Below are 16,961 nucleotides of genomic sequence, written 5' to 3'. Positions count from 1 at the left end.
ATTTATATTTCTAAATGACTCATTGCGTCAATGTTTTTAGACCACAAAAAAGACTGGCATAAAACTATTTAGCTCTGATGCCAAATGTAAACGACTTATGACAACAGCCACCGGTGACAAATGATACTGTCAATGCAACCCATGATAATTACCTTTGTATCCATGAATGTATAGAAGTTGATATTGAACTGACTGTAATACAAAAATCTCTTCTGCATTCTTCAACTATAGTGGGAAGCAAGGCACATGAGCCACAAAAATCTGTTGATCCAAACTATATTTTGAAATAATTACTTCAGATTTTATTGACCCCAGCCATTATTTAGTGCTCACTCTATGACTCCAACTGAAGCTTTTTCTTAGAATGCTCAATGAGGCTGCATTATTAAAACATGGCTTTAAGTTTCTTATCTTACAGCGTGATGCTGTGAAAGGCATTAGTATAACAGATTAAGGAGGGCATGTCTTATAAAGGCAAATCACTAACCTTTCATGTCTACTTCTGCACTTTGTGTGCTACAGTGCTCTCTACATATTAAAAAACAGTGAATCAAATGGGGCTGTTACTGAGAGGGAAGATCAACGGTTTTTTTTTTTCTTGCAGATTCCCACAGATAGCCAAAGATACTCACTCAATACATCTTTATATGAAGCTCTTAAATATCAATATGAATTATATGTATCCAAAGGGGAGGCTATACTAACCAAGAAAAACTTTAAGCAATGCTGACATTTAGGAGTTTTCATAGCTGTCATGAATAGAAATAGTACATCACAAAATCAGTCACAAAGAAAGCCTAAATTTAGGCTTTCTAAAAAAAAAAAAAAATAGGAAACTCCTGGAATAATTTAAAATGCTAATATCATTCCTAGATGCTATATAACGTATACCTCAGCAATACCACAACGAAAAATAAAAAGGCCTTTCAAATTTTCAAACATTCCCTCAGGTAGCAAATTATAGAAACATTGCTATAATTTTCAGAAAGAACTAGAAATTGTTTTAGAGTTTAAACATTGCAGATTGCTTTATTTTATATGAATATTTTCAATAGTCCATTTCATTATGTCGTGTTCATCTAAGAACAGATAATCTTAAATCCTGTAGTTCAGGGAGAAGCTAAAATTATATCCTTAGTTTCTATTATACAAGTGAAAACTTCTATAAATCTGTTGGATCTAGGGCCTTAAAATTAAATATTTTACCTTTCAGATGTTAATGATTACTTTCATAGAATTAATGTGATGTTTTCATTAGCAGCTTGAAATTATCTGTTTCAAAGGCTCTTACATCATATTACAATTTTTATATAACTATAAAATCTTTTAGTAGTCAATTCAACAACTATTATGATGAAGCATACTGTATTGGCTACATTAAATCAACCTCTACTTTTAGGGAGGGTCATTTTCTCTTCTTGAATAGTTCTTCCTAGTACACTCAAATCTCATTTTATTACACTCAAAGTTATTGAACTTTGCAAATGTTGCATTTTTTACAAATTGAAGGTCTACAGAATCCCTATGTCAAGAAAATCTATCAGTACCACTTTTTCAACAGCGTGTACGCACCTCCTGTCTCTGTGTCATTTAGTAATTCTCACCAATTTAAAAAATGTTTATATTATTAATTCATGTGTGATACTGATTTGTGATCAGTGATCTTTTTCTACTATTGCAAAGTTTTTGGGTTCCCCACGGACCACATTCACATTAAGATGGCAAACATAATCAATAAATGTAGTGCATGTTCTGACTGCTCTGCCATCCAGTTACTCTCTTAGCTTTCTCCTACTCTTTGGCCCTCACTATTTCCTGACACAAAAATACATTGAAATTAGGCCAATCAATAACATCACAATAGTGTCTAACAGTTCAAGTGAAAGGAAGAATTGCACATCATTTACTTTAAATCAAAAGCTAAAAAAGATGAAGCTAAAGATGAAGCTTAGTGGGGAAGTCACGTGAGCCAAATTATGAATGCAAAGGAAAACTTCTTGAAGGAAAATAAAAGTGCTATTCCAATAAACACATGAATGATAAGAAGGCACAACAGCTTTATTGCTGATGTAATGTTTTAGTGGACTGGAGAGAAGATCAAACCAACCACAACATTTATTTAAGCAAAGCCTAATCCAGGGCAAGTCATTAAATCTCTTCAATTCTATGAAGACTGAGAGAGACGAAGAAGCTGCAGGAGAAAAGGTTGAAGCCAGAAGAGGTTGGTTCATGAGAATTAAGAGAAAAAGCTTTCTCCATAGCATAAAATTGCAAGCAAAGCAAAAAAGTGCTGACAGAGAAACTATAGCAAGTTGTCCCAAAGGCCTAGCTAACATAACTGATGAAAGTGGCCACACTAAACAACAGATTTTTCAATGTAGAAGAAACCACCTTTTTTGGAAGAATGTCATCTAGGGTCTTCATAACTAGAGAGGAGAAATCACTGTCTGGCTTCAAAGCTTCATTGAGAACGTGGACTCTCGTTTTAGGGGCCAATGCAGCTGATGACTTTAAGGTGAAGCCAATGTTCATTTACTACTCTTAGGCCCTTAAGAACTATGCTAAATCTACTCTGCATGTGCTCTATAAATGAAACAACAAAGCCTGAATGACAACACATCTGTTTACAGCATGGCCGAGACCTAGTGCTTAGAAAAGAATTTTTTCAAATGATTACTTTTCATTTATAATGCACCGGGTCACCAAGAGCTCTGACAGAGATGTGCAAGGAGACTAATGCCTCCTAACACAGCATTGATTCTCTAGCCCATGGGTCAAGAAATAATTTGATTTTCAGATCTAGTTATTTAAGAAATATATTTTATAAGGCTACAATTGCCATAAATAGTGATCACAGTGATTCCTCTAATGGATCTGATAAATTACTTAAATCTGCAAAATAAATTGGAAATCTTCTGGAAATGATTCATTCTCCTAGATACTTAAAAACATTTGGGATTCAGGTAAGAAGGACAAATATCAACATTAACAGGAGCTTAGAAAAAGAGGATTCCAACCTTCATGGTTGACTTTGAGAGGTTCAAGACTTCAACTGAGAAAATAACTACAGATCTGGTAAAAATATCGAGAACTAGAATTAGAAATGGAATCTGAGGATGTGACTGAGCTACTACAACCTTGTGGTTGACTAGATTAGGAGCAGATTAGGAGTTGCTTCTACGAATAACCAAAGCAGTGGTTTCTTCAGAGATGAAATTTTTTTCTAGGGAAGATGCTATGACCATTATTGAAATGACAATGAAAATTACATAACTTGGGCCACGTCCTTTGAGTATGCTCTTTCCCGGATGCATGCGACAATGTGAGGAATGAGGTGGAGTGTGTCTGGTGTGGTGTGTGGCTGCAGCCTGGGCAAGAGCCACCACAGACAATGATTCGAGTAAATTCTGGAGAAATCCTGCCTCTGTTGGAGCCTTCGCAACCAGGCAGCTGTGAAGTGTGAGCTAGAGTGAAGCAGAAATCTAGGAAGATGAGCTCCAAGATGGTCATGAGTGAACCAAGACTGAATCGGGATATTTCTCCCCAAGAGGCCTGAAGACATTTTTCTCTCTAGAAAATTTTAAAGATTATTCTGTGGCTCCAAGTTTAAAAGAACTATGTGTTTTATCCAACAGAGAGAGCAGAGGAGTTATGTGGACTTTTTGGTTAAGTACACAAAGATTTCTGCACATTCCAAAGATGTTGAAATAAACAAAAATGACTACTTGCAGTACTTGGATCTGAAAAAAACACATGAACGAAGAAGTTACTGAGTTCCTAATGTTTTTGCAGAATTCTGCAAAGAAATATGCACAGGATTATAATATGCTTTCTGAGAATGCCAGTCTCTTCACAGAGAAAATTTGGAGAGCTTGCATTGAACAAGTGAAAAGGAATCCAGATTTGATACTCTCCATGAGATCATCAGTTTAATTGGGTTCTTCCCTTTCAGAATACAGATGGTATTAAAGTTAGAAAAAACTCTTCTTGCATTGGGCAGTGTAAAATATATGCAAACAATATTTCCCTCAATGCCTATAAAGTTGCAGCTCTCAAAAGACAATATATCTACCACTGAAATGCCAGAACAAACAGCTGAAACTATGTATTATAGTATTTGTAAATATCCAAATGCAGAGAAGCTTGTTTCAAGATATCGACCTGAGACAGCTCTAACTAGTCAATCATTATTTACCTTATTAAATTATCATGAACCAACATACAAGGAACAGTGGGGAATTCCAGTGCTTATTCAAGTAATACCTGTTGCAGGTGCAAAGTCAGTTAATGTATATTAATTCACCACTTCCCTGAAAGAAAATGACTTTAAGAGAGACAAATCAAATCTTTCATGAAGATCCATTAAAATTTATGATGTCCAAAAACACATCTGTTACAGTCTCTGCATTCTTTATCGACAAACCTGAAGAGTTTACATCTGAAATGAGCATGCTCTGTGAAGTCAATGAATGCCGAAAAACTGAGACTTGAAAACTTGTATCTGGATTTTGATGATGCTGTCACTGAACTTGAAACTTCTGGAGTAACCACCACCAAAGCCTGAAATTCACCAAGTCCAGCAAGTACTTCCACAGTACCCAACATGACAGATTCTCCTACAGCCCCCAAAGCAGGAACTACACCTGTGGCACCAGGTGCACCAGACATTTCTGCTAATTCTAGACGTTTATCTCAGATTCTGATGGAACAATTGCAAAAAAAGAAACAACTGGTCACTGGTATGGATGGAGTGAAAAAATAAAGATGATCAGGAATTTGAATCATGTGGTGATAAGGCATCAAATTCTGGCAAGTCTTTGATGCAAGATAGTGACTTGAAAACATCTGATGCTTTACAGTTAGAAAATTCTCAGGAAACTGAAACTTACAATAAAAATGATATGATTATTGATGTGGTACATGCTGATGGTAAAAGATTCAATGTTCTGGAAAACCTACACAACTCAAAGGAAAAGACTGTTAGGTCAGAAGCAGCTAAAACTGAAGATACAGTTATCTGCAGCAGTGATACAGATGAGGAGTGTTTAATGATTGATACAGAGTGTAAAGATAATAGTGATGGACAGACAGCTGTTGTGGGTTCTAACTTAAGTTCTAGACCAGCTAGTCCAAATTCTTCCTAAGGACAGGCTCCTATAGGAAACCAGAATAACACTGCTTGTAGTCCAGAAGAATCATGTGTTTTAAAAAACCTATTAGACGAGTATATAAAAAATTCGATCCAGTTGGAGAGATTTTAAAAATGCAGGATGAGCTCTTAAAGCCAATGTCCAGAAAAGAACCCAAATTGCCCTTACTAAATTTAGAAAATTCTAAACAGCCTTCTGTTTTGGAGCAATTGTCTGTTCCTTCGGATTACTCTAGTTGGCAGAAATCTGGATGGTCTGCATTTCAGAAGCACTGAGGATGGTTGCCATATGAACTTCAGGACTATGTGGAAGATACATCGGAATATGTAGCTCCTCAGGAAGAAAATTTTGTTCATAAGCTATTTAGCCTGCAAGACCTCCTGTGACTTGTGTGCTGCAGTGTCTTGTCCAAGTAGAGACAAGACCGCATTCTAAAAAATGGAAGAAAATCAGAAGACAATTTCCAGTTTATGTACACCAAAAGTAGAGTATCAAGCTTGTTACACAGTTGAAGCTCTGACTGAAAGTGAACTTTGTCTCTTATGGACTGAAAGTTTATTGCATTTCAACAGCTCATTTTATGTTGGGCATATCGATGCATTTACTTCAAAGCTTTTTCTACTGGAAGAAATTACCTCAGAAGAATAAAAAAAGCTTTCAGTACTCAAGACTTCCAATTTATTTAACATCCTCCAACACATTCTAAAGAAATTAAGTAGCTTGCAGGAAGGTTCCTACTTGTTATCTCATGCAGCAGAAGATTCTTCACTTCTGATCTATAAAGACTCTGATACAAAAGTTACGAGGACAACATACAACTTGTATAAAACATATTGTGGCTTTCCTGGTGTACCTTCCAGGCTTTCAGTTCCCTGGGTCACTTTAGATTCCAGCCTGTTATTACCATATCATATCCATCATGGAAGAATCACCATGATGTATTTTTCCACCTAAATCACTGGGTACCACAACACAAAAGGTTGTGTTTGAATTTTACAGTTAGAAAATTCTACACACAGCCACAGGAATCCAGTTTCCATAGAAACCAAAAGCAGTTGTTTACTTGCTGAGCAAGTTGAAACTGAAGGAGTGGCTCCAAATAAAAGTAACTTGAGGACTGTACCATGAAAAATTAAATTTCAAAAAAAAATTATAACAATGTTTAATTTAGAAAAGCTTGAGGGGAAATATGACTGGAAGATCAGCAGGCAAGAGGCATATTTTTCTTGTAATATCCTCAAGAGTTATTAGAGTGTCTTGAAAAAATATGTTGGCTATGTGAAGGAATGTTTCAACTAAAATGGAATGTTATACTTTTCACCTTTGAAGTTTGAAGAGGATCTCAAAGTGTTTTAGCATTATCATGGCAGGGAAATATATAAAGAAGAAAAATATTTTTAGAGTAAACTTTTTCAAAAAACTGTAAATAGAAAATAATTTGCTTTTTTATCAAGAACAACACTTATCATTATGTATTATGCTAGCTATATTGCCAGTCTGTTAAGACTTACTCAAAACATTAAATATTGCCACTTTTGAAGATAATTATGAGCATTGCAAACCTTGTTTCTGACCCATTGTGACTGTTTTTATATACTCTTAAAATGATGAATGTTGCAGGTTAATAAAGTTAATACCTTTGAAAAATTACATACAAAGAACTAAAACAGATTCACAAGAAAAAAAAACAAACAAACCCATCCAAAAGTGGGCAAAGGATATGAACAGACACTTCAAAAGAAGACATATATGAGGCCAACAAACATGAAAAACTGTTCATCATCACTGATTATTAGAGAAATGCAAATCAAAACCACATTGAGCTACCACCTCACACCAGTTAGAATGGTGATCACTAAAAAATCTGGAGACAACAGATGCTGGAGAGGATGTGGAGAAGTAGGAACACTTTTACACTGTTGGTCGGAGTGTAAACACATTATGGAAGACAGTGTGATACTTCCTCAAGGACCTAGAAATAGAAATTCCAAATGTGGCACATATACACCATGGAATATTATGCAGCCATCAAAAACGATGAGTTTGCGTCCTTTGTAGGGACATGGATGAACCTGGAAACCATCATTCTCAGCAAACTGACAGAAGAGCAGAAGATCAAACACCGCATCTTCTCACTCATAGGCGGGTGTTGNTGTTCTCACTCATAGGCGGGTGTTGAACAATGAGAACACATGGACACAGGGAGGGGAGCACTACACACTGGGGTCAGTTGGGGGGAAATAGGGGAGGGACGGTGGGGGGTGGGAAGCTGGGGAGAGATAGCAAGGGGAGAAATGTCAGATGTAGGTGATGGGGAAGAAGGCAGCAAATCACACTTCCATGTGTGTTCCTATGCAACAATTTTGCATGTTCTTCACATGTACCCCAAAGCCTAAAATGCAATAAAATAAATAAATGGGGGAAAAAAAAAGAAATAGAAATTCCATTTGACCCAGCAATCTCATTACTGGGTATATACCCAAAGGATTATAAATTGTTCTACTATAAAGACACATGCACACGTATGTTTATAGTGGCACTATTTACAATAGCAAAGACCAGGATCCAACCCAAATGCCCATCAACAATAGACTGGACAGGGAAAATGTGGCACATATATACCATGAAATACTGTGCAGCCATAAAAAATAATGAGTCTGTGTCCTTTGTAGGGACATGGATGAATCTGGAAACCATCATTCTCAGCAAACTGACACAAGAACAGAAAATCAAACACCGCATGTTCTATTTCACAGGCGATTTTGAACAATGAGAACATAGGGACACAGGGAGGGGAGCATCACACACTGGGGTCTGTTGGAGGGGGGCCAAGGGAGGGACAGCAGGTTGGGGGGATGTTGGAGAGGGATTACATGGGGAGAGATGCCAGATGTAGGTGGTGGGGGGATGGAGGCAGCAAACCACATTGCCATGTATGTACCTATGCAACAATCCTGCATGATCTGCATATGTACCCAAAACCTAAAGTATAATTAAAAAAAAAAAGAAAAAAAATTACATAACTTAGTTAAGAAAGCAGTAGAAGGGTTTCATAAGATTGACTCCAATTTTGAAAGAAGTTTTAATTTGGGTGAAATGCTATCAAACAGCACCACATGCTACAGAGAAATCTTTCAAAAAAGGAAAAGTCAACTGATGAGGAAAATTTTATTTTTCTTATCTTTTAAGAAATTGCTACAGCCATCACAACCTCTACCAACACCATCCTGATCTATACGCAGCCATAAGCATTGAGGAAAGACCTCCCACTAGCTAAAAGGTTATGACTCTCTGAAGGCTCAGGTGATCATTAGCAGTTTTGTTTTTTTTTTCTTTAAGATGGAGTCTTGCTCTGTCACCCAGGCAGTAGCGCAGTGGCACAATCTAGGTTCATGACAACCTCCACCTCCCGGGTTCAAGCCGTTCTCCTGCCTCAGCCTTCCAAGTACAGTAGCTGGAACTACAGGTGCACGCCACCACACCTGGCTAACTTTTGTAGTTTTCGTCGAGACAGGGTTTCATCATGTTGGTCAGTTGACTTCCATCTCCTGACCCTGTGATCTGCCCGCCTTGGCCTCCCAAAGTGCTGGGATTACAGGCGTGGGCCACCATACCTGGCAGATCATTAGCACTTTTTAGCAATAAAGTGTTTTTAAATTAAGATACTTGCATTTTTTTAATACATTGTGCTGTTGAACACAGAACAGGGTACAATATTGTATAAACATAACTTTCATATGTCTTGGGAAATGAAGAAAAACGGTGTGACTTGCTTTGGTTCAATATTTACTTTTTTGAGGTGATCTGGAAGTGAACCCACAATATCTCCAAGGTAGGCCTTTATTTATTACTATTAATATTCCACATGAAAGAAGATATGAATATCTCAGTGTTTAATTACTTAAAAGTATAAAGGAAACACTTTAACATGTGTACATTATCATCACTAGTTATATTTCTTTTTTTTTCTTTTTCTTTCTGGCTCCTTTTACACTGGTTATATTTCCTTAAGTGATAAAGAGAAAAAAAACTAGAGAGGAAGCCATTGCTGGGAAAATCAGGCCATGGTTTGTCCAGGAGCATACAGGAATACCTCAAAATAGTAACAAGTTTGACAATGAGATAGGCCAAAAAATGGAGAACTAAGTTCTAGAATACATTTTGACAGAGGTTATATATAACATTAGAATAACTATTTACGTTCTCTGGGCTTTTTGTGTTCTTACCTTCAGAGTAAGGAGTGTTGGATGACATGGCAAGTAAAATCCTTTGATTTATTATTATATCACCTTGCTTGCAGGTGTATCACAAGTAATATACCCTATTGGATGTAAGTTGAATTTGTATATTTCTTTTTTCTCTTACTCTGTTTCTTGTAATAAGACAATGTTGTGAAATAATGATCAAGAGGCGTTCCACTTTATAACATTACTGCTCCCCTCATTTTTTTTCTGAAATGAACTCCCAACACCCCATAGCAGTTAATCAGTTATTACAATCTCAGATGAACTTTTTAAAACAGTGGAGAAATTGATAGACTGAAACATTTGAAAGAATCCCCACAGAGCAATTTTAAAATTTATTCAAGTCTTTATGTTTATGTGTGTGTGTATGTATGTATGTATGTATTTTGTATCACAGAAGGAATCTCAGCATCCTGGGATGCCAAAGAAAAAGAAAAAGGCAGAGCGTTAGACGGATGTTGAGAGTCTCTTATCTATCAGCACTCTCCAGTACATTAGCTATAGGTCCCCAAATACATTTTGTGGATCAAGTAATTAAGAGAACTTGTATGTCCAACTTTCTTTTGAAGCCAGAAGAGCAGAGCAGACTGACAAAAGTTTCCACCACCCCCTAGAGAGGGAAGCAGTAGAGGCGTAATAGCTACGTTTATAGCCAAGGTCAAAGAGGTCAATTATAGATACCAATAAAAGATCATGTACCTGAGACACTGCGAATTTTACACAATTAGAGGCTTAATTCACTTTTTGGCAAGCAATTACGAATCTCTTGACTTTTTTTCTGGTGTTATTTTATTATAGCCATCTCAAGTTATCAACAGCAACCTGCCGCCTTTCCCCAACTAAGAAAACACTAGTTATCATTCTCATCCTTTTATTTTTTGCCAGAATATTTTGTTTTTATGTTAACTGCACAGGTAGAATAAAAAAAGAGCCTTAGGCTAGAATTAATATTTTACCATGCTTATATTCATATCACAGAGGCCAAAGCCCTATGAGACAATTTCCAGTAAGCAGTAATCATGATTTCATCGTTCATAGCAAGCAGGGAAGGTATTATTCTATGAAATGTGATTGAATTTCGTGTTGGGAAGAAAGTTTGATTGTGAAACTACCTAGACATTTTTTGTGTTTAAGTGAAGGACAGAAATTTGAAAATGGTAACACTGAGAAGTTATTACATTTCACACATTCCCCTTAAACTAATAAGGCAATTTTAACCTCCATGTTTATTAAATAATGTAGGTGAAAAGAAACTATTTCAAAGGAGGTGTAAGGTTATTTCTTAATTTAGGTTTATCTTCCAAGAAGTTACTTTAAATGTGTAAACATTAATTTTGATTTTGCATGCCATTTTTCTAATCCCATGTCTGGCACATGATAGCCTCTCAATAGGTAGCTAGTTTTTTGTTGTTGGTTAGAAATATTACTACTAATATCACTCAGTAACTGAATGTAGTTTATAAGGATGAAAATGTATATATATATATATATATATATATATATATATATGTGTGTGTGTGTGCGTGTGTGTGTGTGTGCGTGTGTGTGTGTGTGTGCGTGTGTGTGTATAAACCATTCAACATATTTCAGTTGGCTTTATTTCATAAAATAAAATTCATTGCTTGAAATATTAAGTCCACAAAAAAACACAGATTTTACTAATTTTGTAGTTACGCAACATTGGAAACAAAGAATCAAATATAAAATACAGACATTGGCCAGGCGCAGTGGCTCATATCTCTAATCCCAGCTTGGGAGGCTGAGGCGGGTGTATCACGTAAGGTCAGAAGTTTGAGACCAGCCTGGCCAACATGGTAAAATCCCTGTCTCTACTAAAAATTACAAAAATTATCTGTGCATGGTGGCCTGCACCTCTAATCCCAGCTACTCAGGATGCTGAGGCACAAGAATCACTTGAACCTGGGAGACAGAGGTTGCAGTGAGCCGAGATCATACCACCGCACTACAGCCGGGGTGACAGAGTGAGTCACTATCTCAAAAAATAAACAGGATGTATATATATATATATATATATATATATATATATATATATATATAGAAACTATAGACATTATAAAAATATACTGCTTTTATGGATTATCTATTTGAAAATATTAAAATCACTGCTGTTGAGTCTGAAATGCTGAAATGTATTGCAATAATGGTGAAAATGGCATCATGGATTAATTTTATGAAATAAATAACCCATTTTTTGAAAAAAGTGTCCCTTAGAGATTGTAATGATCACCAAGTAAAAGCACAATAAATTTTGAAATAAATTGATTATATTTCAGAAATCCTTCCCTTCCTTCAACACAGTGTAATGTCTCCCCTAGATATTGATATATGAGATTTTTGATGAAAAAAAATGAAACTCTGGACCAGAAAATAGATTTGGGAAGCATCAGTCTTTTGCCCTTTCTCAAAATGCAGACATAACTGAAGTGTCAGAAGTGGAACTGACAGTGATGGCCGAGCATCTGACAGCTCAAACACAGCTTGCTGTCAGTCTGATGCTGCCAAGCAGGAGATGGCATGATTCCACCATATAAATACGTCTGTTATCTTGAGGTTAGGACTTGTTTTTGCCTTCGTGTGATTGGAGCTTAGTATTATTATAGTGAAGCATTGCTTACCACTTAGTCTACAACTTCAGGGCCAATATTCAAACCTTCATTTCCCTAGTTGCCCAGGATGTGCTTGCAATATTATCTCCCTTTGAATATAGCCGATCAGAATGAAAAAAGAAAAATGGTGAGAGGGCCGATATTCAGAGGCACATTTGAGATCTGTCATATTTCCTCATTTGCATGGCATTGTACTACGAAATCAAGTTTTGGATTCTAATTTTCTGGCTCAGTCAGATGATTTGAACTGGTGATGTCGGCACTTCATGATGCTGATGCCAAGTGTTGTTTATGCCTTCCTGTCCTCCAGGGACACATAAATCCATCCTGCATCCACAGGCTGTCAGAGAAGAAAGGCACTGGTCACTAATCTTGTCATGATCAACACTGCTCTCAGCACCCTGCTTTACGTCTTGGCCTGGATCGGAATAAGCTGGCAATATAAATGTGTACCTTGTATATCCTTTCTGTCTTTGCCATCAGTTGATCTTCTTTTCTCTTGACATTCTTTTAAACCATGTTAGACAGGTGTTATTCAAAGTTGAAAAACAGATCTCTGCTAAAGAGTTTCATGCGTATGTGTTAAACAGCTATTGAACAATTTATTAGCGTTTCGCAGAAGCAAGCAGTCCCTCCAGGTTCCTTTTTTTTCCCTCTGAATTCTATTTTAGTTAACGGGCTGAATATAAAGGAGAAGCCACTGTACAATGTGATATGAACAGCAATAAGACTGAAAGTTCCCTGCCTAAATGGCCCCATTAAATCCGCCATTGCCCCCTTGATGGCCCATGATGGCTCATTTCTTTCACAAAGAACACTACCAGTGTCGATGTCATGTTCAATAATCATGGACTGCTGTTCTCAGAAAAAAAAAAAATGTATTTCCCAAACAGTGAATGTTGAGCTTCAATGCTTCAAATTATTTTCAGTCTTTCAATTCTCAGAATGACTAAACACAGAATTTTATTTTCTTTTTCTTAGCATTTTTTATTAATACACTTGGCTGTTCTTTTTGCCTTCAGATAAAATACCTTATTCTGATGTCTACGGAGACAAGAGTTCTTTGTTTGCTCACAGTCCAGGTGCATAAACAAACATCCTTACTATGGGAAGCCTTTATTTTCTACAATGTAAGGACAATTTTTTAAAGAAGCCAGTATTTTATAGTTATCACTTCAGCCTGGATTGGAGTCTGTGACTCATTTTACAACCTGCACAAGTTTTTGGTTCTCGTAAATTTGTTGTTGCAAAACGTGCTCTTTCTATCTTCGGCCTAATATCAAAAGCTTTATATTTTCAATTTCTGGGAAAAAAAAAAGTCCTGATATTTTGAATTTATCTGATCTTTTATTTATGCATATCCATAATAGGAAACATGGCTTAATAGAATGGGCTTAAAATATCTTTGAAGGCAAATTGATCTTAGCTCCAACCAAAACTCTAACACTTCCTATTTGTGTGCTTTCTGGCAAGATTTTAAACTTCCCATCCCTCAACTGATTCAATAATAATAATAACAAAAACACTAACCTTGCAACATTTTTGGAAGAAGCAAAAACATTATTTACAAAGTACCTAAAACATTCCCTTATATACAAACAAGACTTACTATATAATAACTCTATATTTTATTTATCGAATTACCAATCTCTTTCAGTTATAGGGAAGCCCTGCTTATTAGTAAAAAAAACTAAACTAATGCAGGTAAAATGAACATCTAGAGCATTCTTTAATTAAATAAAAGATACCTGGAGATCTGATTTTGTAGAGAAAGATAAAGTTTATAAAAGCTGTGCAGACCTTTTAATTGCTTTTGTTTTCATTAGAGATTTTATTGTGGATCCATTAAATTGTGTGTGCACATGAGATCTCTTCTGTAGTGGCTGACAGCGCTGCCTTCTTCCTGTCTTTTATCTGCAATACATTTGAGAGCCTATCAATAATCTCAACCCCCAAACAAGCCAGATCTGTATCCATTTCTCTGTCTTAGAAATGGCTCCGTCAGGTTTATTTCTTAATTCATCAATCCAGTTTCATCGCTCAATAAAATATATGATCAATTCCAACTCATATCCACTGGTTGATGACATAGCTCTGAAATGTTTCTCTCTCCATGATATAAAAACGATAGTTTCAGTGGTACCTAGCTCAAAAATGTAACATCCTTCAAGTTTCTTCTTGAAGTAGTTCCTCAGAACTATTTTGGAAAGGTCCACTTAGATTAGCCAACAAAACAACTGTTGTTTTGTATATGAAAAAAGAAAAATTGGTTTTGGTATATATCCTTTTCACTTGTCACCACTAGCTCCACTAATTCCTATTCAAGAGATCTCATATGAGGTCATTTCAAGAGTAGCATATACTTCTAACTGTTCTTGAATTTATAGACTTCATGAGACATCACTTTAGATGCTCATTCAGATTGACCTTAGAGTAAAATGAATAATTTTTGAGATACTGTGTTTTTAGAAAACACGCTAAGGGTAAAAGCATTTAGACCATGTGGAAGGGCAAATAGAAACTCTGTACTAGCTGCTTCTGGCTAGTCCTCATCTGATTTATTGGAGCCCCCCTTTATCTTCAGCTCTCTCCCTGAAGGAAACCTAGCCTAACCATGCACCGATTATACTTTCACTAGCAGGATACTCTCTGAAGTGATGTGAAAATCTTTCTGAGAACAGAGATTTTTGGAGGGAGACTTTCCTCGGCTTATCTCAGATATTGAAAAGAATCTGTGAGTCAAAAACATCCTCACTACAGTAACTCTGTTGGCTCCCAAATATTCATATTTTTGGTTGCCAGTTCTGGGCTGTGTCATTTTGAGTCAGAAAAAAATGATAATATCCCACAGTGTAACTCTCCAAAGAAAGTACTCAGTGTCTGGCATACTTTACCCCTGTTCCTCATTGATGCTTTCTTATTGACCTTTCTTTTTTGTTCCAATTCAGAATCTGTTAATCTGTTACCCCTGAGAGGTATGAATTTCCATATTCTGGTTGATTTATATGGATTTCCTGTAAACTGAAGACTGCACATGAAATCAATCACTGTGATGCCTATTGCAGTAGCCCAGGATAAGACTTAAAAAACACCTGATGTTTTCCATTCTTATTAGGACTGAAATGAGGGCATACTATTTTCATGATGCTTCCTGTGCTGGAAAGATTATTTTGAGAACCTCACACTGATAAGAAGAGGAACATGACATTTTGTACCTTTAGCTGACATTTTATGATGCTGATAAAAGAATATCTGAAGGTTTTATCTGACCCTTTCAATAACTGTTGAGTGTTACAGGACTTCTGTGTGTAGGAATATGATTAGTATCCCAGAATGTAAGAATTGATGCATTCACTCAGTTTAGCTATCATGACAGCATTCACTATAAATGGGAATAGTTCTGAAATTCTGAGTTATATTCGCATGTTGCAAGGAGAGTTGTTAGTGTGTTTAATTTCATTTGCTTTCTTATGAGATTTTTTTTCTTACTGTTCTTCTGCATATAGAAATATCCCATGTAGATTCAGTTACCAAAAATGATGTAAATATGGATTACTTGCTTTTAGGCAGAGTTAAATAGCATTCTGAAAGCCCCTAATAGTAACAGTTATAATTTAAAAAAAAATTACCTGATAAAGAAAATCCTGAGAGTCAAAACTTGGGTCTTTTCTTTGTAGTTAAACTGCATTTCAGTTTTTCTTTTCTCTTTTTTTTTTTTTTTTAGTGTCCAGATTTCCATTTGTCATGGAAATTTAAAATTAAGCCTCTCCAATGTGCACATTTTAATTTAATATGAGGAAATGTAATTTATTATTTGGCACAGATTTATTGTTGTAAAAAGCTCCCACTGATGTCATGGTGAATTCTGTGCATGAAATGAGAGCAAACAAATGATTCATTTTCCAGAATATTAACCATCAATGTTACATTCTCCTAAAACTGCAGTACAAGATTCTTTACCAGAATGTTCCTCTGTATTTAGATATATTTATTTCACTAAAGCCATGAGACAGAGAAAAGTTTTATGAAAAATAATACTGTGGTTGGTATAACCACAAAAAGTGATATGGGATAAAAAGTCAATTTCCAGGTCAATTTGATTGCAAGAGATCCATGAATTCCCATGGCGAAGTGGTAATAACCCTATAGGTAGGATCACCATCTTACTTGTGATTTTCAGTAGATACATTGCTGTCCTGTCTCTGTTGATGAGATCTTATGAAATAATTCTTATTTTCACAAATAACTGCATCATATCAATAAAGATCTTGATGAATCAGCCCATCTTTCATTCAACGCATATTTGTTAAATTTATTACATGCCTTTGATAGATATCTGAGACAAACCAACAAACAAGATTGACACTGTCACCAACATGTCAAGGAGCTTATATTCTAGTGGGGAAGGATAACAATAAACCAAGATAAATGGGATAATTACAAATTATAAGTACTACTAATGTTATGAAGTTTTTCCTATTTTTCTAATTGAAATGTGATTGCTTTCTAAGACCCAGTACATTATAAGGTGATTAGTGAATAACAATTTTTTAAATCACTAATTAATGCCCTTCGTTATGTTTTATTTAAAACACACACACACACACACACACAGAGAGAGAGAGAGAGAGAGAGAGAGAGAGAGAGAGAGAGAGAGAGAGAGAGAGAGTTCTGTTTGTTTTAGTTTTCTCTGTGTCTTTTTCAGGTCAATATTTCAATAAGAAAATGCTAAATGGATTTAGCTTACCACACCACTGAGCTAAACAATTTATGAAATACTCATATACTCATTTTCATTTCCTAGAGCTAACATAATAAATTACCCCAAACCGAGTGTCTCAAAACACCTGATTTTTTTTCTCTCAAAGTTCTAGCGTCCAAAATTAAGAGTGGCAGGGTTGGTTTCTTCTGTAGGCTCTGAGGGAGAACCCATGCCATTC

At 35.9% G+C, this 16,961-nt stretch overlaps 1 pseudogene; it reads left to right on the top strand.

Annotated features, from left to right (window-relative positions):
* Positions 1-3,434: 3,434 nt before the first annotated feature.
* LOC108315073 lies at positions 3,435-6,348 on the top strand (annotated as a pseudogene).
* Positions 6,349-16,961: the final 10,613 nt, after the last annotated feature.

The sequence above is a fragment of the Cebus imitator genome, unplaced genomic scaffold (genome assembly GCF_001604975.1).
Source record: "Cebus imitator isolate Cc_AM_T3 unplaced genomic scaffold, Cebus_imitator-1.0 Scaffold168, whole genome shotgun sequence".
In the NCBI taxonomy this organism is placed as follows: Eukaryota; Metazoa; Chordata; class Mammalia; order Primates; family Cebidae; genus Cebus; species Cebus imitator.
This window is presented reverse-complemented; position numbering and strand designations above follow the sequence as displayed.